At 37.4% G+C, this 25,408-nt stretch overlaps 2 pseudogenes across 2 annotated transcripts; both read right to left on the bottom strand.

Annotated features, from left to right (window-relative positions):
* Window positions 1-371: 371 nt before the first annotated feature.
* On the bottom strand, window positions 372-16,310 carry LOC143584848 (DNA replication licensing factor MCM5-like; annotated as a pseudogene). Its single transcript, XR_013144437.1, has 19 exons — window positions 16,251-16,310; window positions 15,622-15,702; window positions 3,476-3,529; window positions 3,215-3,394; window positions 3,025-3,123; window positions 2,798-2,934; window positions 2,612-2,717; window positions 2,407-2,541; window positions 2,242-2,319; window positions 2,055-2,159; window positions 1,895-1,986; window positions 1,672-1,804; window positions 1,495-1,590; window positions 1,329-1,417; window positions 1,164-1,254; window positions 965-1,074; window positions 742-871; window positions 573-674; window positions 372-455 (listed from the first exon to the last, which is right to left on the bottom strand). The product of XR_013144437.1 is annotated as a DNA replication licensing factor MCM5-like (transcript).
* A 981-nt stretch (window positions 16,311-17,291) lies between these two features.
* Window positions 17,292-23,753, bottom strand: LOC143584849 (protein ENHANCED DISEASE RESISTANCE 2-like; annotated as a pseudogene). Its single transcript, XR_013144438.1, has 22 exons — window positions 23,523-23,753; window positions 23,364-23,438; window positions 23,234-23,287; window positions 23,076-23,141; window positions 22,921-22,976; window positions 22,742-22,818; window positions 22,507-22,629; window positions 22,396-22,430; window positions 20,726-20,829; window positions 20,546-20,641; window positions 20,329-20,393; window positions 19,872-19,943; window positions 19,607-19,777; window positions 19,319-19,518; window positions 19,170-19,234; window positions 18,917-19,094; window positions 18,747-18,848; window positions 18,627-18,674; window positions 18,389-18,532; window positions 17,808-17,903; window positions 17,627-17,729; window positions 17,292-17,560 (listed from the first exon to the last, which is right to left on the bottom strand). The product of XR_013144438.1 is annotated as a protein ENHANCED DISEASE RESISTANCE 2-like (transcript).
* Window positions 23,754-25,408: the final 1,655 nt, after the last annotated feature.

Raw genomic sequence — 25,408 nt, 5'->3', positions numbered from 1 at the left:
GTCAAAATATTTGTTATATGACACTAAAATACACCATTATTATTTTGATGACACTAAAATTTTAAACATGTATACATGTTAAATATAATCATTTGTACCTCTATATCATATATTGTAAAAACACGGAACAAATATTCAATCTTAACAATAAACGAAAAGCAATAAACAAATTTAGAACCATCAAACCACCCAAGCTTTCGTTCGGATAAACTCAAGACAAACTGAAAATTACTGTCAAGATTCAACAAATGACATTACACATCCTTGGCTATTTAAGGCTTCATATTCTTTTGATGTTGTAGCTTCATCACCCAATTTCCAAGTTTTACAGTCTACACTTTAAACCAAATTAATTATAATGCTAACAATTCTTAAGCTTTCCTAACAATGACGCGCCTTTCTCTCTTGTACTCAACTTCATCCCTCTGATGCATTATTATCAATGCTCTCCTAACCTGTTCAAACAAACAAAACATCATAAGCTATTATATATTAAAAAACAAAACAAAAAAAACATAAAAAATACTATCATAGTCTCATAGATGACATGGCATTTAAGATTAGAATCTCACAATTGATTCATTAAGTCCCATTCTTGTGAGCTCATCAATCAGTCTTCTCTCTGATAAATGGCTTCCTATTCCCATCCTTCTCTTTATTTGACTTTCCGCTTGCTGCACACCCATTAATATTAATAAAAAGTAACATTTTAAAGAAAAGTAAATTTAAAAGAGAGCCGACCTTTATTTCATTTGCCATTTCGGGAGTAAGATTGATATGTTGGTTCAATCCAGATTTTGCAGCATCCATTGTTGAATTGTTGAAAAGCCTAATAGCCTCATCAACATCATGATTATTTGCAACATTTGACCTGAATTATACAAAGATTTTAAAAAAGGTTCATAAATTAAAATACTTGTTTAAAAGTTTATGATGAATAAAAAATGCTTATTTGGCAACTTACAGTCTCATCTTTGCAAGTGACTCACTCAACCTTACTATAGCTTCCAACTGTCTTACAGTTATTGGTACAGCAGTTGATTCCCCAGTCTCGTTTGCCTGACGCCTCATATCCTACATATTTAGCAAATAGTATTAAACTTAATTTAATTAAAACTCTACTGAACATTAATTAAACAAATGATATTCATCATGACACATACCTGTCTAATTTTAACATAACTCTCCTGCAACGACGTGGCTGCAGAATCTGATAACCGAGGCTTAATTGTGTCCCGACAATACTGAATATACCTGCAACAAAAAAATCAAGTCAAATTACGATTTTACCCTTAGTGCATAGAACAATCTAACTTCAAAGTACATACTTTTTAAGCCAGTTATCTTCTTTAGTATCTTTAGGATCATTGTTTGCATTAGCAGATGAATGGACTTTAATGATATGACTAGCAATAATCTGTGTAACAAATATAAATTATTTCAGGTTATAAATTCATGATCCAAATTTGAATTTCAAGAAATTGAATAACCAACCTTGTCTTGACTGAACATCCTAACATCTTTCACGATGAAGATTAAGTCGAACCTTGAAAGAATTGTAGTCTGTAAATCAATGTTATCTTGTGCAGTCTGCAATATGGAGATGTTGTCAATTGGCTGTAAAATGATTTTAATAAAATTAATATGTTATTTGTGGCTCTTTTTATGTACCTTAAGATCATCATAACGCCCTGATGGAGGATTTGCAGCTGCAAGCACGGAGGTTCTAGAATTGAGAACAGTTGTTATTCCTGCTTTGGCAATTGATATCGTTTGTTGTTCCATCGCTTCATGTATAGCAACCCTAATTACACAATTTTTTTTAAATTGTTAGAACTGTAATAAAAATAACAAAGACAGACAGCAATATGGTATCTTATGTGTTTAACCAAACCTGTCCTTGGGCCTCATTTTGTCAAACTCATCTATGCAGACAACACCACCATCCGCCAACACCATGGCTCCTCCTTCCAGATAAAACTCACGCTGAATCATACACAATTTCACATTATATAGATAACTAATAACACAAATAAGTAATAACAAAAACTTACAGTGCTATTATCACGAATGACAGAAGCAGTAAGCCCAGCAGCAGATGAACCTTTTCCAGAAGTATATACAGCTACAGGAGCCGTCTTCTCAACAAATTTAAGAAACTATACACAAAACATCAACTAAATTTAGTACTTTAGACTTTTAGTTAAAACACTTAAAAAACAAATATTAGGTTTAACTGACCTGTGATTTTGCAGTAGATGGGTCACCCAAGAGCAAAACATTAATATCACCTCTTAATTTCACACCATCAGGCAAAGTCTGCATAAACATAGAAAATGAGCTACAAATAACTGAGTATATAAACAGCAAAATTTTAAAAAAAAGGTTGACTAGTTGACCATGTACCTTCCTTGATCCTCCAAACAGAAGACAAGCAACCGCCTTTTTCACATTATCATGGCCAAATATAGATGGTGCAATCTTGGAGCATATGTTTTCATAAACATTACCTTCTGATGCAAACTTTTTAAATTCTTCAATCTGAAAACATAACAGATAACAAAAGGTTACATGTGTGGTGTTAAAATTTGTTATAATATATACTAATTACCTCTTCCACAGTAAAACTAGCAGGACCACCACGAGTAGTTTCATTCGTTTCCTCGATTCCTACGACTCTAATATATGGTTGTCTAACCGCAAACGCTCCTTTGTGACTAGAAAAAACACCAGTTTATTACTTTTTATAGCATGAAAAGTATATGCTAGTGTTTTATAATGGCATAAAAAGTATTACTTTGTAGACGATTTAGCCGCTTGAAAAATACTGTAAATTCCCATTATTGTCAATCTTGTACCCGGCACAGTTGTTTGAACAAGATGTCGGTCTACTGATAGAAGCATGTTCCTTGGTAGCTCACCAGTTGAAACATCCTACATTTTATAAAACAAATAAACGAAAATGTTACATTTATGCAAGCAAAAGGTTAAATTTATCAATGAATCTGCATTCAATATTCTTACCTAAGGGTTCTCTTGAAGCTTCAATGTCTGCTGATCAACATACTTGCTTCTATCTGGAACCACAATCCATGGATCAATGGGGCATGGTGTTTCACCCATCTGTGAAATTAAAACCAAACCCATCCACATGAAAACAGATACAAATGCAAATAAAAAACAATACTGAGCTAGTGCAAGTAAAAGTTATTACTTGTGCTACATGGTCACATGATCTAGGAAAAATAGCTCCACCAAGCCCGGGACGACAAGGAACCACCTTCATATTCTTACAGTTCTTACACACCAAATGCACATAAGTTGCTTTAGCCTTTGTTCTAGATGCAGCAATTGTAATTCCGGATATCTTAACCAGTTTGGATATATATTGAGCCTACATTTAAACAGTCAACTTAATCAATTAATTACAAATTTCATAATATGCAAAATTTGATAAAAGTTAAATAATACTAACCCCTAAAGATGTCATTGATACAGGATCCTCATCTGATTTCAACAAAATCTGAACCTCTTGTAGGTTCCCTGGACGGATCGCACGAGATATCTCGATCAACTCAGGTGCGGAATCCCTGCGTAGATCGTTACGAGTATAGAACACGAATCACACGAACACACGAAACGAACACACGTTATATAATAACTCAAACACGTGATACGATATCACTATTACAGACTCTCGTCCTCACGTTACAATGAACTTGATAAACTACTGAAACGAACAACTAACTGATTAACCTAACCAAGCCGTAAGCTAGGTATATAAATACACGACAATTTCGCCTGGCATGTTCAGGCGAAGTTGTCCATAACTTCGCTTGACTAACAAGTTCGCTTGTTAAGCGAACTTGTCAGTAACTTCGCTTAAACATACAAAACATAATTAAACATTACAGACTCGATTACAGACACTAGACTATGAACTACTGACATTATGCACCAACAGACTCCCCCTTGGCAGTAGCTTCATATCTTGATCTTTAAGCACTTGTCTTGTAATCTTCAATCTTGTATCTTCACGCATGCACTCCTTCTCTAACACAAACTGACACAACTCTTTGATACTTCCTCGCTTCGTCCTTCCAAGCAGGAATATAAAAGATTTTCTTCTCATTGAGCACCTGCAGATCAGCTTGCGATAAGTTTACCAAATGCATCGGATCGTAAACTCTTAGGAGCTCTTGTTCATCCTCGTCTTCCATCACTGCCTCTGCTGTCTCACAATCCACATACCACCACTTTAGGTCTTTAAGCACATCCTTGGGCATAAGCTTCATCGGTACTTCTTTCAAACACCAGATCGGTTTATACTTCATGACCATCCAAGGTTTTCCATCAGCTCTCAAACCTCTATCCTTGTCTTCAACAAGTTTTCCCTTCTGCGGTTTCAACAGCTCAAACTTCTTCTCTTTTATACTCTCTCTCCATACAATTTTCTCAATGACTCTAGCCATATTATCGTCATTTCGATTGATTAACCCCAATCTGGCTAAGTCTTTCACTTCACATTCCGGCAGTGTATTCAACGACCTTAACATTCTTTTAAAATACTGAACGCCGTCATACCGTTTAATCACAAAGAGCTTCAACTGCTCATCATAGATCCAGCAAATAATCCCTTTCTTCGCTTCAGCATAGCCTTTAATATTGTAACTCTTATTAAACATTGTAGGGACCGCTGGTTTCTTCGTTTTGACGAACCACTGAGCATAGCCTTCCTTCCACCTAGGCTGCTCTTCCCATTCAGTCTCATCGATTACTGTCTCATTACCCATATCTGCTTTCTCCACACCTGGAATGTCATGCTCCACATTCTCTTCAACTATTTCACCTTCTTCAACATCTTCTTCAATCACAATCTGAGCTCCAATCTTCTCAATCTCCTCAATTGGCAGCACATCATCATCAAACAACACATCATCACTAAACATATCATCATCTAATTCTTTCAAAGCATCAATCACATCATCTCCCATTCCTTCATCATCAACCATCACCACCTCATCACCACTAGAACTGCCAGCCGCACCTGCAGACTCCCCCTAAGCTGTGGAAGTCCCAAGAGCTTGAGTAGTTCTTGGCAACTCACCACCTGCACCTTTCGATGCATTGGGATCATCGTCTCTATCATTTCTCTTCTTTGTCCTTAACTCGTCTCCTTTACAGCCTGTCTCCCCCTGAGATGCCAAGAACTCCTTCATAGCATCTATAATTCTCCCATGTTCAACCAGGAGGGACGACTGTAGTTGATTTTCTGCTACTAGGCGTTGAATAGCCTGGGTCTGGACAAGATTCACCCTTGATTGTTCTGCCACGACCCGCTCAAGTGCAGCTATTCTCTCCGAGTCTGAGAGGGTTGCATCGAAATCAAACCTCATGTGAGATGTGTCTTGAGTATACTCAGCAGGGATTTCGAATGAAACCGGGACATCAGAAGCAGCTGTGGACGTAACCGCAGGTGGTATCGTGACCGACAACCCTGCAGTTGCAACGACTGTGGACTCTACAAATTGTGCAACCACCTCTGAAGGAGTAAGCGTTGGAGGTGGTAAAGACACAATCTCCGGAGTCGTCAGCTGGATAGTAGTGATTGGGATGCCAAAAGCTGATGATGTAGCCACCACGGGAACATCCGCGGCGCTTAAACCTGTGACCTGTAGTGATGTAGGAACAATCGACATACCTGACAGCGCGGGCGGAGCGAAACGTACAACTCTTGAACTCTCTCCAGCTCCCATACCTGCACCTGTCCTTTCCCGTCTTGAACGTCTAATCAACTTGTGAATATCCTCTTCTTCTTCTGACTCGCTATCATCAACTGTCCTCTTTCTCTTCCCAAATGTTCTCTCTTGAGTCACCAACATCCTTCTCGCCTCATCCATAACATCATCAAGATCTGAGTCAGCCACCGTCGTAGCTGCTCTAGTAATACGCACAGTCGAGACACGTTCAACTGGGATCTGAACGTTCTCCTCTGGATCCACCCGATCCATATCGAAGAATCCTTGACCTCCGAATTCTGCATCAAGGTCCACTTCCTCCTCCGGTGACACAACAGGAGCAGCAGGTATAGCATGAGATGCTCCTGCCTGTTGTGGTGCCGGGTCTCTGAACTCATCCCCACGAGCTGGCACATACCCCGGGTTTATTAAGTACCCAAAGAGTGGAGTATGCCTTGGACGCAGTTCAGGCTTGCTCCTCGCACTGGATGTTCGGCATTGAGTGAAGATACGTTTGCTCACACTCTCCACGTATCGTATTGGACGTCGTTGAGGCAACGTGGGAACAACATGATTCAAGATCATCTGAATGAATCTTGGATACATGATGAACCTCTCACGGGCCATCGCTCTTCTTTGTCTATCGATCTCGTAAAAGACCATCTTACTAAAGCTATAACGTTTGTTATAAGTCAGAGCAGTCATTGCTGACTGCATGGTCGCACCCATACCATCAGTGCCCGCTTTCCTCCCAGACATGCAGACAATCATTACGTGCATGAGGAAGCGACACTGATCAAGTAGGAAACCCTTCCTCCGTTGTGTATCGCCCAATGGACCAGAATAGCCCATTCGTAGAAATGCTCCATCGCGGAACGGAGCAACAAACTCTGTAGGGTCATCCCTAGTCTCCTCTCCAAAACGTAAAGCCACCCGAATTTGTTCAGACGAGAACTGAACTTCTTGATTGTTGACGGTTGCTCGCATAACCGGGGGCTCAACGCGGCAATCGTATTCCATTGTCTGCCAGAAATCCTCAATATTGGGTAAGGAAATCGGCAGAGTCGTAGTGATTGCGTGGAATATCCTCGAGCGAAGGAGGAATGTGATTATCTCGCGGTAATCCTCCACACCACTCGCTTCCGGGTCTAAGGTGATAAACATATTGTGACCCGGGAAGAATTGCCTCTGATTATCTCCGTCATCTCCTCCAGCACCTCCAGCACCTGCTACTGCAGCCATATCTGCAACAAACGAATCAAGTTAGATAAACGTTAAAGCATAACACAACTTCGCTTGTTACCATGAGCGAAGTTGTGATAAAATCTGTATATGCGAAGTTAAAGTTGGGGCGAAGTTGGGAACAACTTCGCTTCATCTTTAAGTTCGTCTGATAACTAATAAGTTAAAAGGTCCAGGCGAAGTTAATGTTAACTTCGCCTCACCACAACATCGCCTCAGGCGAAGTTAAGCCTCAGGCGAAGTTACGGATAACTTCGCCCAAACCTTAAGTTCGCCTGAATCTGAATCGGCGACAGTAAGGTCGATTAAAATCCGGAAAATCTGATGTTTTGGTTAGATTGACGATTGAGGACTCTAAAACACAAGATTTTAAGGATATGTAGACGATCAGAATGATTATGAACACGTAAAAACAAGTTATGAAAATCGGTAATAAAGGTCGATCGACCGAGGTCACGAAACAGGTCGAAACGACCTCAGATTAACATCAATGAACATCGATTATCATATTTAAGAACCCAAACACACCTTGAATACTGATTGAAATCGAAGAAAGATAACAAAGAAGATCGGAAGATAAGATCGATAAGTTCGCTGAATAAACGGAGAGTATAAGTTCGCTGATATTGAAAATACAGAACGAATGACCTTAAGAATTCTTTATATAGGGGCGGAGTTACACAGGCGAAGTTACGGTTAACTTCGCCTAGGCGAAGTTATTCACAAGTTTGCCTGTTTAACAACCTCGCCTATATTTACAAAATCAAACCTTATAATTTGAACATTTTTCAATTAACTTTTAAAAACTTCCCTTTAAGAATTAAATGATACGATCAAGTCCAAGTAACCATATACAAAATCATAAAACTACCTAAGTACAAAAAACTTTTAAAAATTAAAGTATAAGGGATCAAATTTCAGTCTCGATAGGGACTACTACGTTTTAGAAAAGATCCGAACAGGAATCATACTAATTACGTGACTGTCACATAGATCCGTGTTTAGCTGTATTATGACATAAAGAGACAGGTTGTAAGCTGGTAAATAACTTAAGATGGTTTTCATCGTTTCTGTGATACGAGTTAGGTTCAATTATGCCTCAAAATTTAAGTGGGCAACAACTCAGAGATTATGATGCCTCCTATCTATTCTCAAAGCGTATTTGGCTTTCCCCAAGTCACCCCGAATTGACCTCGACCCATAGTTTCTGATTAAGTTTGTAAGTACTCTTCATCTGGTTCCCGTTCTCTTTCTTACTCCATGATTGAGAAGTCTTGACATTTTCAGCTATAGAATGTTTCAATAACTCCTAATTTAATTTTTTTTTTTATGATAAACATTTACATAGACTTCAGAGTAGTAAACAACTGCAAGTCCCGAATCTGGATCACTGTAGTTTCTTCACACACTATCTTTACGGGAATCAGAACACGTACGGGCTCGTGTATGACTGGGTAATCGCTTTTCTGCCTATCATTCGGAAAGATATATATGGAGACATGCAAAACTCGTAAGGAGTTTCCACGTAAAATCAAGTAGATTTAGTTTGTATCACATCTACTTTTACGCACCATAAAAAGCTACCATGACATACAATAACTGTCCTAAAGCCTTTTAAGCCTAATAACTTCACTAGTTAAGCACACAGAATCAGTATATTTATCATTTTCCAAGGTTGGATCAATTTTCTGTTAAACATAGCAAACGAACTTCTTTTGGAGAATGTGATAGTGACGTTTTTTTTTTTTTTTTTTTTAAATATAACATGAAAAGCATGGTTACTCGAGATTGATCATCCCATTCAGCTCGATAAGGTTTTGAAATCTTGTTTTGTCAAACGCTTTAGTATAAAGATCAGCGAAATTATCAAGCGTATCTACCTTTTCAAGCACAATCAGTTTCTTCTCAGCACAATCCCGTATAAAATGATGACGTATGTCAATATGTTTAGTTTTACTGTGCTTCACGGGATTGTTAGTTACTGAGATAGCAGCTGTGTTATCAATGCAAATAGGAGTAAGTAAGAAATTCAGACCATAGTCGCGCAACTGTTGTTGAATCCAAAGAACCTGGGAGCAGCAGTTGGATGCTGCCATGTATTCTGCTTCACAGGTTGAAATTGCGACCGAAGTCTGTTTCTTGCATTGCCACGACACCAATCTGCCACCAAGAAACTGACATCCTCCAGTTGTTGACTTCCGACTCTGATTGCACCCTCCATAATCAGAATCTGTGTAAGCGACTAGCTCCAAGTCTCCTCCTCTCGGGTACCACAACCCCAGCTTCGGTTTGCCCTTGAGATACCTCAGTATCCTCTTCACACCCTTCAGATGAGATTCTTTTGGGTTTTCCTGAAAGCGTGCACAAAGACAAACAGCAAACATTATATCAGGCCTAGAAGCAGTTAAGTACATTAAAGAACCTATAATAGCCCGATATTGAGTTGGGTCCACATCTGCATCACCGTCTGACTCAGCACCCAATTTGTGATTGACGCAGATTGGAGTGTCGAATGGAGTGTTGTCCTCCATCTTGAAGCGTTTGAGCACGTCATGGACATACTTGGTCTGATGAATGAACATCCCATCCTTCTTCTGATCAACCTGCAATCCTAAAAAGAAAGTTAGTTCACCCATAGCACTCATTTCAAACCTCTTTTTCATGACGGCCTCAAAATCTTGACACATGGAGACTTTTGATGCAGCAAAGATAATGTCATCCACTTAGACTTGCACCAGCAGGAAGTCGATTCCATCTCTCTTGAAGAACAACGTGCTATCTATCTTCCCTCTTTCAAACCCATTTTCAAGCAAGTAATCTGATAAAGTTGAATACCAGGCACGAGGTGCCTGATATAGTCCATACAATGCCTTGCTTAACTTGTACACGTGATCAGGAAAGTCTGGGTCAGGAAAACCCGGAGGTTGCTCAACATACACTACCTCATCAACTTTCCCATTCAGAAACGCACTCTTCACATCCAACTGAAATACCTTCATCTTCTTATAAGCCGCGAACGCCAAAAACAATCTAATGGCTTCCAACCTTGCGACAGGAGCGAACACTTCATTATAATCAATCCCCTCTTGTTGATTAAAACCTTTAACGACTAGCCTCGCCTTGTTTCTTATGATAATCCCTTTCTCATCTCTCTTGCACTTAAACACCCATTTTGTGCCTATCGCATGCACATGCTTCGGTTTTTCAACCAAAGTCCAAACTTCCATTTTCTTGAATTGAGCCAACTCTTCTTGCATAGCTTCGACCCACGAGCTGTCCTTGAGAGCCATTTGATAATTCTTCGGTTCAATCTGGCTGATAAAGCAGGTGTACAAGCATTCGTTGATTATCCCTGTCTCCTTGATGCTTGTGTAAACACAGGTGTGCTCATTCAAGCTACGTCTTGTTTGTACACCGGAGGACACATCACCAATCACATTCTCCAAAGGGTGATCTTTATGAATTCTCGTGGTCGGAACAGAACCAACATGCAAATTGTCTTCCAAGTTAGAAGAGAGCTCGTCAATGGTTGTTTCATGCTGAGAGTGAAATGGATTGAAAAATTCTTCTTCAGTCGAGGCAGCAGGGGTATCGACAGCATTTGATGAGGAAGGTTGACATTTATCGATCAGCTGTCTTTGCAATAGGTTTTCTTCCTCATCAAGGATCATCTTCGTAGCAACTCTCTCTTCTTCTTCAGCAATATCCAAATACGGTATGTTAAAAGACTTAAAAAGTTTAACATAGTCGAAAAACTCAGCAGGTCCGTTGCTTGGTTTTGGCGGTTGGTAACTTGTGATATCGGTGTTACACACCACCTCAACCTTGCTGGTCGATGTATTAAAGACACGTCTGTTGGGAGTCCCAACAACATAACCGACTAAGATTCCTTCATCGGCTACTTCACTAAATTTAGAATTTGTCTTTAAAATCGAACAAGGGGACCCGAATGGTTCAAGACCACTCAAGTTGGGCTTTCTCCCATGCATAAGCTCATAACACGTTTTACCAAGTCTTTTAACAGTTAAGACTCTATTCAGAACATAACAGGCTGTAGCAACAGCTTCAGCCCAAAACACCACAGGAAGCTTCGAATCAGCCAGCATTGTTCTGGCTCCTTCAATTAATGTTCTGTTCTTCCTTTCAGCCACTCCATTTTGTTACGGTGTATACGGAGCGCTGTATTGGTGTTCAATCCCTTTCTGAAGGCAGAAGATCTCCATCTCAAAATTCTTGAACTCCGTTCCATTGTCACTCCTGATGAACTTAACCCTTTTATCCATAACGTTCTCAACTTTGGTAATCAAATTCTTCACCATCTGAGCCGTTTCGTCTTTTGATTTCAGGAAATATACCCACGAATATCGTGAGTAGTCATCAGTGATCACCAAGCAATAAGAAGTACCTCCTAGACTTTTTGCATTCACGGGACCGAAGAGATCCATGTGAAGCAACTCTAGAGTACTGACAATAGAATTGACCTTCTTGGTGTGATGGGATTTCTTGTGCTGCTTTCCCTTCTTGCACGCTATACATTTATCTTCAAAATTGAAATTCTTCAAGGGAACGCCCAGCACAAGTCCATTCTTGACAATGTTGTTCATCTTCCGAAGATGAATGTGCCCCATTCTCCTATGCCACAATTCGGACTCCGATTCGCTCGCTTTTGTCATAAGGCATGATTCTTCCGTGGCCATTTCAGTCGACCTCATATCCATAATATATGTATTCCTTTCACGTGGAGCCTTCATCACAATTCACTCCTCTGGTATCTGAAAACCAGGTTGCAACACAATCGCCTCATTCTTTGTAAAATGAACGGTGTACTCCTTATCACAGATCTGCGACACACTCAGCAGATTGTGCTTCAATTCTTCCACAAAGTTAACTTTCTCCAATGTCATCTTTCCGTTCGACACCGTTCCCATTCCTGTAATCTTGCCTCCACTTTCACCGGCAAAGCTCACTCTCCCTCCTTGAACAGGTTTCAAATCGTGTAACAAGTATTTGTTACCCGTCATGTGCCGGGAACAGCCGCTATCTACAACCCAAAGATTGTTGGCAGCCCTGTTCAACTGTTCCTGCACAATAAAGCAAAAGATTAGAATTTAGGGACCCAAGACCAATTGGTCTTGGATCTATACATCCCAAACTTTGGCTTTCCAAAGTTAGTATCTCGATAATTCCTGTAAGTCCTATTAGGATACCTCCTTGAAGATTGATTGTGAGGCCTTCCAAACCTTTGTGAATTGATAGAATTATAGCTTGTGGTTTGGTTATTAGCAGTGTAAAACTGAGATTTGTTTCTATGAAAACCTGAATTAGTCACATTTTTGAATTTTAAATGGTTTTCATTTTTAGCAGCATGATAATTACTATTAGGCTTATTCTCAGTTTTAGTAGGCCTTACACCTCTGAATCGCTGCTTCAGAGGGCAATCTGCAACTAGGTGCCCTAATTGATTACACCTAAAACAACACCTATGCTCAACCTTTTTATCAACCGGTGTTTTAGATGTCGAGGCTTTATTACCGCCCGTTCGTCTCACATATGGTGGGACGTACGGGTTTAGTGGAGTACTCTTTTTATTCGTCTTATCTTTCTCTCCACCATTGGGTAATACCACCTCCTCTTTTGCCTTACCAGACTCGGATGACTTATCCGAATCCGATGAGACTGGACTTGGATCAGAAATTTTAACACTTGAAACAGGCGAACTTGTTTCGCCTCCACTAACATTTGGTTCTTTACAAGTTACTTTAACTGGTACTGTCTGAGCAACCTCAAAGTCAACAGATTTCTGAACACTAGGGTTAAAAGTGTAATTGTGATTATAAGGTGGTGGAACCTCATGATAACCGATTCCTCCTCTCTTAGCAGAGGAACCTTGATCACTAACAAGGTGATCAAGAATAGCAGAGGAATTTCTGAACTGCTCTAGTTTTCTATTTAGTTCCACCACTTTTACCTGGTGATCAGCAATCTGTTTTTCTCTATCAGCAATTAGTTTGGTTTTTTCTTCCAAAACTTCATAGCTTAAATCAATCACTTCAATTTTTTCAGCAAGTTTTGTTTTTAGACTTTTAACATTCACAAGCTTTTATTTTGACTTTATAGCTATTTTCTCTTGCTTTTGTAAAATGATGATCTTCTTTTAGGGTTTTAAATTCAGCATCCAACCTAACATACTGATCGGTTATAGTTGCTAATTGCTCAGACAGGTTTTCACATTTAGAACATGTAGGTTTAGAACATACCTCGGAGAGCTGGTCATTAACATCTGCCATAAGAGCTTTTTCTTCTCCGGTAACCTTCTCATTTTCTTCAGTTTCAACCTTCGCCAAATTTGCCTGCTCAAAAGTTTCTTTAGAATGCAGGTTCCAGTTGTATTCACCATCTTCTCTGGACATCATTGCACTATAATCTTTAGAACCCCCACTTTGCTGTGGAGACCTGCCCTGACTTCGTTCCACACGCTCATTCCTGCATTCCTTTGCAAAGTGACCGTTTTGCTGACAGTTGTAGCATCTCACCTTCGTCTTGTCAAACCCTGGCTTTCCACCGACAAACTTTCTTCCGGTCTTTCTCATAAACCGCTTCACTCTTCTTACGATCAGAGCCATCTGCCATTGCAAATCCATTTCCTCCAGATCATCAGCATCAATCTGGTCATAGTCTTCATCCAACACAGCTGGATCAACAATCTTCCCTTGAATGTAGTTCTCATAGGAAGCAATAAAAGAAGCATAGAGACCAAACTGCTCTTCAGCAGACTTGACACTCATAGGCATCTTGGAGTAGTTGTTGCTGGGAATACTTGGAGAGTAACTACTCTTGCTTACCTGGGGTTGAGAACCACTCGATCCACCTGCTACATAGCAAACATCACCATTCGTGTTGACTGACACATGAACCTCATGTGATGAGTTTGCGCCCGACTCTCCCTTCGAGTAGTAGGCAGCAGATTCAGTCTTCGATCCTGAGCTAGTGTTGACTTTAGCTCCATACATACCTGGATCTTGAACCTGATCCATAGGTGTCTCTTTTCTGACCATGTTAAGCTCAAAGGTTCTGAGCTTGTTGACTGCCGTTTCTAGATCATATGTGGGAAAGTCTTTGTCTTCCCTCATCAGCACAGTATACATCTCCCATTTTGGTGGGAGAGTATCTAGAAGCTTCTCAACTATTTCTTCTTCTCGGTAGGAAATTGAATAGTTGCTCAATTCAGTCATCAGATGGTAATATCGAGTGATAATATCATCTAAAGATTCATTCTTCAAATACTTGAAGACTGAGAACTGGGTTTTGAGCAATTTTATCTTTGAAGCACGGATTCCTACATTCCCTTCAAATCTGTTCTCAAGAGCTTCCCAAAGCTCTCTTGCTGACGTGTACTTTCTAAACGTATGAAGGATCTCTTATGGAAGAGCCATAGTAATAGCAGCATGAGCCTTGCTCTCGGCCTCATACATCCTTTTCTCTTCTTCTTCCATTTTGCTATACTTTTTGATTTGATCACGACCTTCATACTCCATAACTGGTGGAATATAACCATCCTGGATGCATACCCACATCTTCGCATCCTGGTACTTGACATATTGTATGAACCGATCCTTCCATGCAACGAAATCGGTTCCCTTCAGCAATCTTGGGGCCTTAGTAGCTGACCCTGCTTCAACTTCCATCTTCACTAACTCAGAGATGTTAATCGACGACATCTTTCCCGAAAAGTAAGAAACCCGAAAAAAATCAAAAAAATTTCTGAAAAGTACTGTAGGCGAAGTTACGGATAACTTCGCTTAAGCCTTAACTTCGCCGCTGATTAACTTCGCTGAAGAACTTCGCAGATGATTAACTTCGCTTAAGGTAAGCGAACTGAGGAGGAAGGCGGAGTTGGAGAGAACTTCGCTGAGTTAGGCGAACTTGAGAAGGTAGGCGAAGTTGTGGATAACTTCGCTTAACCTTATATCTTCGCCGAAACCCTACGAATCCTGACGGCAACTTAGCCTGATGAACACGGACGTTTTTGCAGATCTGAAATATGGATTTTACGAGGTTTTTGACGGTGCAAAGGCTTGAATACGATAGTAGGAGGTAAGATTGACTCAAAAACACAGAAAACACGTCCCGCGAATAGTCGAAACGGGACGATTTCTACACCCGCGTGAATATCCCGAACCACATAATCGAGCAAAAGCTCTGATACCAATTGTAGGTTCCCTGGACGGATCGCACGAGATATCTCGATCAACTCAGGTGCGGAATCCCTGCGTAGATCGTTACGAGTATAGAACACGAATCACACGAACACACGAAACGAACACACGTTATATAATAACTCAAACACGTGATACGATATCACTATTACAGACTCTCGTCCTCACATTACAATGAACTTGATAAACTACTGAAACGAACAACTAACTGATTAACCTAACCAAGCAGTAAGCTAGGTATATAAATACACGACAACTTCGCCTGGCATGTTCAGGCGAAGTTGTCCATAACTTCGCTTGACTAACAAGTTCGCCTGTTAAGCGAACTTGTCAGTAACTTCGCTTAAACATACAAAACATAATTAAACATTACAGACTCGATTACAGACACTAGACTATGAACTACTGACATTATGCACCAACACCTCTCCTGTTTGTGGTTCTTCCATTTCACCGGTGACTCTGGACTTCAAATTAGCATTAACCTCTGCTGCAGCAGTTTCAAACTAACAATGTACAATATTAGTGGAGAGCAATAGCCAAGCCATTAACCAAAAAAACCCAAAAGCCAACAAAACAGACCGAATGAATAATTCAATAACCTAGCCTATGTAATTGATAAAGAAACATAAGAGAGGGAGGGAACTGTGCTTGGTCGCTGTAGTGTACGGCGCCTTCATCCCAACCAGACATTCTTCTTCTTCTTCTTCTTCTTCTTCTTCAAGTCGTCTCTCTCTCTCTCTCTCTCTGTTGCCTTTGCTATCTAATCTGTCCTCCCGCCCTATTTCTTTAGCTGTTTTGGCGGGAAAAAAGAAGAGAAGAGGGAAGTGTAATCTCTCTGTGGACTTGACTTGTTGGGCTGGGCTTCTATGTTTAAAAAAAACACAAAGAAAACTTTGTCAAGTGAGATTAAACGTTAAGACCTAATTAAATCAAACAAGATGTTTTTTAGTTATATCAAAAAGATTTTCTTTTAACAAACAACAAAAGTTTATTGAACTAGCAAGACAACAATACAAGCCACCAAACCGGAAATAACAACACCCGCACTGACCCCACCCCAAACACAAACATTAAACCCGAAAACTACACCAGTCCTTCCAAAAGAGACCATCTTATTTTGCTCTATTCTTTTAACAAAAGGAAACTCATAATTAAACCATGAAAATTTTAATTAGCTCGATAGTAGTATAACTAAACGGTTAGGTTTTAGGTAGGCATGAGAGCTCGGTACCGGTATTGAAAATCGTCAAAAGTGAGTGCTTGTGTGGCGGAAGATGGCCACGGAGGGTCACGGGAACAATGGTGCTGGTGATTTGGTGTTTGGCAGCTTCTGGCGTGACATGCTCATTCCCCCTTATGGTTAAAACTTGAGAAAAAATTTATTAAAAAAACGTAATATTTGTGCATAAATACAAAGATGATTTGGATCAAAACAGGAAATGTCTCCAAGCATGTAATATTTGGCATGACTTGAGTAGACCAAAACCATTTAACACTTTGTGATATTATAATATAGTATAGTAATTAACGTGTTCTTATTTTTAAGAGACAGATTACTTATTACATTTCTTAAGTAGGCAGTCGAACCGTTCAATCCAGTTTTAAGAAAAACAAACTGTCAATTTGAAAAGGTTCAGGAAAATATAATGTTTTTGAATGAACAGGTATCATCCCTAGCATTAACTCAAAGGTTGCTAAACCAAAGTTGGAACTAGCATTCCAACCCTCATACATTAGCAAAGGTTTTAGTTTCTGAAAATGCAAGGCATATGTATGTAAACATAACCAAATAGCATTTACATATATAGACTCTTAAGGGCCAGTATCATATAAATCACTTAGTGCTTTGTATCAATCATTTAGCTTACTTATAGGGCATGACAGTATGACACAACTGGTATGTCTAAAGAAACATTTTTAAAATTTTTTGTATAAATTCATTTTAATGCGTTTTGGACCGTTGTTACAAGCTAGAACAGGCCGCATAGGATACAAAAAAGAAAAGCGAAATGATTTTAAATTCTGGTTTATGTATCATTGCAACTCAAAGTCTCAAATTATCACACAGTTTCAAGGCCCAATAATAAGCATGGAAGTGGCCATTGTTTATCAAGATTCCAAAACATATGCACACAACTACACAGGATATGACCGATAGTGGCGGTTCATGTCGGTTCAAGGTATTATCCTGCATACTGGGAGCTCAACATGGCCGATATAATCATCATATACACCAAGAGTCTCATCATAACTACCATACTTTAACCATTAATTTTCAAGATCAACCGCAGTATCAAGCCTCACTCTGTTTAACCTAACGGTTCCAAGAATGTACTCAGGTAGTTCCTTTTCTTCCTTTCCCTACAATTCATAAAATAACAAAATTATCAAATAAATAAAGCAAAATTAACATATACAAGAATATACCTCGATTAAGATGGCAAGATCAACTACGAGGCTTGTTACATATCCAAGGACCAGACCAATAATACTCCTTGCCAACAGATGAAGACCCGATATCAACATCAATCTGCAAAATAAATAGTTTTAAAAATGTAGAAAATATTTTCAATTTAATAAAAGAGTCATAAAAATAGATAGTATGTACCTCCAAAAAGTTATCTTGTCTTAAATAGTGGCAAGTTACAGCTTTCCCCAATAAGCAAGCTTTTGTACCGACCGCGCGTTTCACCATCCAATATCCCTGTTTGCCATTTTGTTACTCGATATCGTAATAACATGAATCCAAATTTCTTTTTTAAACTAAAGGAAAAGTAAATTGCACTTTTAATCCTTTGAGTTTATATCGTTTTTCAGGAAATCATCCTTAAACTAAGAAAATAACAACATAAGTTTTAAACTCAGTCATGTGAAAAAGACTCCAATTTTAAAAAATCTAAGAAAAAAGTGATATATTACAATATTTAAAACCAACATAAATTATACAAAAAATGAAGCAAAAAAGGTTAAATGACCAAATTGCCCTCATGTGCAAAGCACATGACCGGGTCTGACTATTGGTATAAACTCAAAAAAGGACGAAACATGCAAATTTTTTAAAGCATAAAGGATGTTTGTGTTATTTCCTTAGTTTAAGGACGATTTCTAACAATTGGTATAAACTCAAAAGAACAAAAGTGTAATTTACTCTAAAAAACATGACATCAAGATATTGGGAAATAAACATACCTGTACAATGCTCGGAATCAGTTTAAATCTTGCATCACGAAACGCGTCATTTCCGTCAATAAATTTGCCCAGCAATGAGTTTCTATTTACAGGCCTGTCCACAGCATAATATAGAACTAAGCTGTAGTTTGGTTTAGCCGGAACCTAGAAAAAGGGTAATATAGTAAAATTGCAATGACCCCAAGAAGCATTAATCAAGATTCAAATGGGTTAGGGTTAAGGAGGTCAATTTGCATACCTGAAGATTCACAACAAGGATGAATGGAAGTTTTTTCCCAGCTTCCGACTGTAACACACAATAAAAGACAAACTTTGCTGTTTAATGTTTATAAAAAACTAAAAATGATGAATAAAGTACCTGCACAATGGATTTGGGATGCAGAGCCACTTTACTTCTAGAAGTTTCGAGCTTAAACCAGTCAACTGCTATAAGCGTTAGAAGCGGATCCCCTCCGGCTACCTGAAAGTAATTAAAAGAAATTTGTAACTGAAACAACATTACATCCTAAAAAAAAAAACCAAAGTCACCTTAGCACTGTCTTTCAAGTACGTCTTTCCGCGAATCTTAAACCCGGACCCACTTGGAGATGTCCAACAATTTGAATCACTCTCACTCTTCCCTTTTTGCAACGAACCACAAAATTCACTCGAATCAAGATTGACGGGGTCCACATTTGTATCTAACTCATTGTTAGCATCCATGGCTGATTATACAAAAAATATATGTATATTAATAATCATAAAATGTAACAAGAAAAGAATGTGTTTAAGGCTCACTACCTTTCTTTGCCTTAAAGCCAGGCTGGCAATAGCCCATGAAACATTCTTCAATTTCACTCTCTGGCTCTATAAAGTTAAAAAATTACAGTTACAATTTACAATACATATTATTTCTATTAAATTGATAAAAGTGAAAGAAAGCAGGCAAACCAAGTTGTCAGCTTCAGCATCACTATCATCATCCGAAGATGAAGACGTGTCAGCAGCAATTGCATCATAAAACTCATCTGCAACTTCCGCATCCTCAAACTCACTAATCGATCCAGAAACATCAGATGCTTTTGTATCCACAAGTGTCGTTGATGATTCACATGTAAGTGCAGGGATTGCTGATATGTACGCCTTTAAACCTAACACATTTGTAAATAATTGAACATCATATTGTCATTATTATTTCAGTTTATTAGCATGAAAACAAAGACTTTAGTATTCACTAACCCGACACTTGATTCAACAAGGCAAATGGAATTGACTTTTCAAAATTTGAGCATTGATAAAGCTTCCATTTAAAATAACCTCTTGATTCTATCTCTAGCATATGTGTCACAAGACATCTATCACCATTTAATCCTGAGACACCTCTTAGACTCCTAATCTCCCAAGAAGATGCTGTAATTCAAAAATATGAGAATCAACATAATATATAAAAAAAAGTATTTTAATAAAAAATAAAATAAAAAAGAAAAAAAATAAAATAAGTTACGGTTAATTTTTATCCGCCGATATCCCAATTTTGTAGGCCGTTTCTTGTGTATTGCAGGAAACTGCAAGATTGCTGCATCATACGTTCAAACCTTGTAAGTTTAACTTGCATATATAACACACAAATAACTAAATACGCTTATTCACTTAGGCATGTAAACGAACCGAACAAACACAAACGGATCATGTTCGTGTACATTCATTTAACTTTAACAGAAAATACAATCAAGCATGACCAATTAAACAAACGAGAACCGAACAAACATGTATGTTCGTTTGTTAGCAGTATGAACGAATAGTTCACTAACGTAACCGTACATAGATGATCGAACATAACTGAGCTAAAACCAATTCAAAGTAATTGTGAACAACAATGTGTTGGGTGTTGCAAAAAGTTACTAAAACTACTGAACGGTTAACTGAACGTTCAGTTCATTTACAAGCCTATATTCACTTACTGTATGTCCCATCTTGTCCACGAAACCATTGCCTAGAAAATATGAAGTCGCGCTTAGACAGCCACCTATAACAACAGCACATCAGTTTTTGACTGATGACATATGAAAAAAAACACGAGTTAAAGTATTAAAATAACAGCAATGATAAAATGTGAAATCTAGTTATTACGAAAACAATAAAAGTGTCATCAAAAGTCTAACTGAAGAAGTGACACACCTACTTAAGGATCGGGGATCATAAGATCCATACACAACATCCGAGTGGCCACTTAAAGAATCTACAATTTCTAAATCACCGGTTAACGAATCCCACCTAAAAATTTGCATGTTAGTCAACACAAAAAATATAATTTAAACACTAAAGAATAAAATGAAAATGAATTCAACATCATCATACTCGTATCTTCGAAGTCGATCAAGGTTCAAAACAACCTCAAAAACTGTATCAGGACTTGCATCAACAACACCTACTGCCTTCACGAGTACGGTTTTGCTGACCGGCTAAGATTTTACAAAATACATAAAAAGTATTAGTTATTACCAAATTTTGTTATATAAACACAACTAGCTTTAGAACCCATATATTACATGGGATTTGGCAATGTGCAAATTAATACAATGCATTATTTGAAATTAAAAAAAATACTAAATGTTAAGCATAAGAACATAATTATGTAAAAAATGTATTACAAATATATTCGAAGATATATACTACAAGGACTAAAAAGTTTAAATTTACAAATTTGAGAAAAGTAAAAAGGATTACTTGGCAACTTCTTGAAGGAAATTGTCAAAAGCATGAGAGTAAAGTAGATTTTCTATAGATGCAGTTAGTCTCTCAAAAGTAAATCTTCCATTAAATAAAATAAGCCACCAAAAGGACTAATGGTCCGAACCACACAATGCAACTTCTCTGGCATTGGGCTTATTGGTACGCATAAATTTTTTTGCTGTGTATTGTTAATAACATAAGATGTAAGATGACACAACATAAAGTTCATTATTAAAGAAATACTTGAATGCATGAAGTTGACTTACAAGATGTGGCAAGTTTATATGTTACAAAGTTGTAAATACTTACACTTCAATCTCATCAGTGGCAGTACCCTAATTGCCACGCTCAGCGCCTTCATGTTTTTACCCAAACCATAAGACATAATTAAAAACATAAGACCATTTATTAATTTTTATCAATTTAATAAAAAAGTTACAAATAAAAGAGCTCACCCGCGGCCAATGCCACTGTGGCATTAAAGTTTTAAAAGTTTGAAAAAAAAAAGATGTTGATTATGAGTCCATTGAAACATTGACTTTCGTTGGAAATGTTTGATATGTAATTGCATAATAAATCAAAAGAAAAGACTTGGATATGAAAAATTACAATAATGAATGTGTGATACACTTGATATAATCCATAACACATTGACCAACTGCAATAGTAGTATTCTCAATTAAAATGGTATATTTATATATATAAAGCGGATTAGAGAAGAGCTTGTAAAAACAATTTGGATTTTGCTATATTAAATAAATATTGGGTTGATTAGCTATTAATGTCACAAATCCATTAAATTCATTTTTTTTCTTTCGATTAAATCCGTTTTTTGCATATGAAAAGATTTTTTAAAATAGAAAATATATATGCATACATATTTTTGTTGTTATGTTATAAAATATAAATATTTAGAAAAGTTAAGATGTTAAGGAAAGTGATTTAATTTTTAAATGAAAATAAAATCTAAGAAATTGTATGTTATTATTGTTGGTACATTCTTTTTTATATTACTATGCATGACATTATTATACATCATTTCAATTCCATTTTTAGTTTTATATTTTCTCATCTAAACTGCAATAAACATGATATGTTTTATTAAGAATTGTCCAATTTTATAATATATAATCTTTATTTATATGGAAAGTTCCTAGAATGCCTATAAAAAGATATTAGATATTTGAGCAGGAAAAATTAAACAAGAATGAATATGGGACTACCACATCATCCTCATTATTTTCTTTTAGTAGTATAGATAGAGGTAGATAGGTAGGTATGTTTTATACAAGTACCTTATGGTCAGATACATCCTCAAAAATACTGACACCTGAATTCAATTATATATTATTAGGATTTACACTAAAAAGAAGGTAAATAATAAACGAGACAGAATAAGTTAATACCGTTGACTGTGCGGACACATCGCCACTCATGTGCTTCAACTACATCCGCAGCATCACCTTCGAAGTCATTTGGTCTTTGATGTTTACCTAAGTTTGATGATCTTCTGACAAGTGTCTCGGGACCTACAATAGAGTCAAAGTTGGCCGGTCAATATCATAAAAGGTCAAACCTTTTGTAGTAAAAGATGATGTATGAAAAATTCTAGAATTAGTATAATTACCAAATTGATCTTACCATGTCCTATTCTTATTAACTTCTTTAGATCATGTGCGTATCGCCTTACCCTAGGCCGGCGTCCTTCAAGATCAATCCTTTTTAAATTGTTAAATAAGACCATAAGAATAAATGTGTAATGATGCATACAGTCTCAAAAATAATGCACAAATTAACTATAGAATAAAGTGAAAGCATACTCATCCTCCACGCTCAATCTGTTTCTGGTAGAACCTTGAGAAAGCTCATACTCGGACTGATTATGATCGTTCAAGAAAACATGAACAATAAATTAATGTAACAAAAAAAATATATACGTGAATTAGATAATTAAAGATATTGCAATTCCATGTACCTGTTGTTTCGCTTGATCAAATGCTTCCATCCATTTTCGGGTTTCTCCAGCTGTAGCACAGGCGATCTTGCAATAACAAAACAATTAACAATCAACACGAGTAGACACAATTGCACATCAAACAATATAACAAAACCATGTGATTTAACATCACTTACCTCTCCTTTCTTTTCCTCATCCAACCGATTATAAAACCTTAGAACATAAAGATCCTACAAGAACAAAGTAACAAAAATTTACATCTACCGTAACCGACCAACAATAATATATATAAGCAATGAATCTTACACCATCATTGACCCTCCTTCTTCCTAGCTCCTCCACCATAAGTGTATTCCCAACAACACCTCTCCGAATCGGTTTCTGCATTAAAAACAAAGCAATCACTTCACTAACTAGTAAGCAACTAATAACAATAAAGGAAGGTAGGGTTGAAGAATAACATACAATGCCAGGGTTTTCATGTGGATCACGCTTATACATCATGACATGTTTGCCTCGAATATAGAGGAATCTGAGATGACAAAACTCACGCCCGATTGAATTGGTACCCAGATGATAAACCCACCCAAAATATTCGAACCGGGTCCGACTTGACCCTTTATCCTCCGATTCGGATCCTCCACTTTCCGATGACCCGCCACCTCCTCCTTTCTTCGTCACCGGCGGCGATTCCATCTCCGGCAATGGGTTTGAGTTTTAATATTTAGATCGTGAAATTGGGGGGTACTGAAACCCTAATTGTGGATGATGTTGATTGTTATATTGTTATTTATTATTAATCAATTAATGTTATTGTTGGGATTTTGGGGAGATGAAGATGAAGAAGGAACAATGAATGATGATGATAATTGACGGGTGGTGAGTTTGAGTTTAATATTTGGGTGGGTTTTCACAGGTTGGGTATTTTATAAGGGTATGATTTTAGTGTCAAAGTAATTGATATTTTAAACATTTATTTATATTTATTTAGATTAAGGTTGGATTAGGGAATAATAAAACATATGACATCTGTCAACGATGGGGAGTTAACAATGATATCCTACTTTTTGGCGTTGTTTACATAGTTCCTAATCAATTAATAATTTTAAAACATCTTTGATTTGAAAACTACGCGTTTAAAATCTTTTAGTTATTTTATAATAATAATAATAATAATAATAATGCGAGCACGTTCAACCTGTGACAAATTTTAAGATGGAAATGTGACATGACTTGTAGTAAACAGTAAATAAATCAAATGTTATAGGTGTTATTTAGTGGAGATGGTCTAAAATGACAAAAGGTATAAAATGGAATCAATAAACAAAACAAACGTATAGAATACATGAAAGTTATGGGTGTCCGAGAGCCACATCGCTACCAAGTTTTAGAATAGAAAATGAAGCATTAAGAAAAGAAAAGGGGAAAAAAAAGCTTGTTGTGCTGCTAAATATTCATTGGACTTAATTATAGTTATGGTTTCTATTGTGAAACCCAAAACGCAACTTTCAATCATATGACAGCCATTTCTCATATAAGGCCCTATGGTGGTCATTTTTTTTGCAATCGGGACCACGCTGTGAACTCGAAATTGTTATTTTTTTTTGTTTTTTTTGCGAAAATATCATTATAACCTTGCAATTTGCAACCCTTTGGTTTTAAATACATGTAGTTTGGACCCCCGGTTTGTTAAAATATTTTCCCTCTAATAGTTTAAATTAACCAAATGTTGACTTTTTATGATTGACTGTCTATGACCCGTTGACTCAAAGTCAGACACAATGTTTGACCCTAATCTTGATTACGTGTATGGTTAACCAATTGAAACACAAGGTTTGACTTTCCTAAGTCAAACTATGCCTTTCAACAAATGTAGCTGTCTAATATACTCAAATGCATACGACACATACACATATACATATACACACAATATGCAAACACACAAACATATATAGATATGCATACATATAAACACATACATAAAAGACAATTATGCCCGACATTTGATTATTTAACAAATATAAACACATAGACACACACAAAGACACCCGCGCGTCTCAAACCCACCTTTATCCCAACAACCCCATGATGAACAGAGAGGAACCCGATGAGGGAAGTGGGACAATGTTTAGACCTTGGCTGTCACAACAAGCAACCAATCAGTTCCAGTCCCAAGGGCAGGTAAAACGAGATAACACACACAAACATTGTTCCTTTTAAACATAAAGATTGACATCGTACTTATAAAGATAACTAAAAATTGCACATAGTTCATCAAAAAAAACCCTAATTACTACTTATTATAGATTATAAGTACTAATATATATATATACACAAATAAATATATACAC

The sequence above is a fragment of the Bidens hawaiensis genome, unplaced genomic scaffold (assembly GCF_021521415.1).
Source record: "Bidens hawaiensis isolate Kalapana, Puna unplaced genomic scaffold, B.hawaiensis_p1.1 tig00033476_1, whole genome shotgun sequence".
Classification (NCBI taxonomy): Eukaryota; Viridiplantae; Streptophyta; class Magnoliopsida; order Asterales; family Asteraceae; genus Bidens; species Bidens hawaiensis.
Note: the sequence above shows the minus strand (reverse complement) of the source record. Positions and strands in the feature narration are given on the sequence as shown.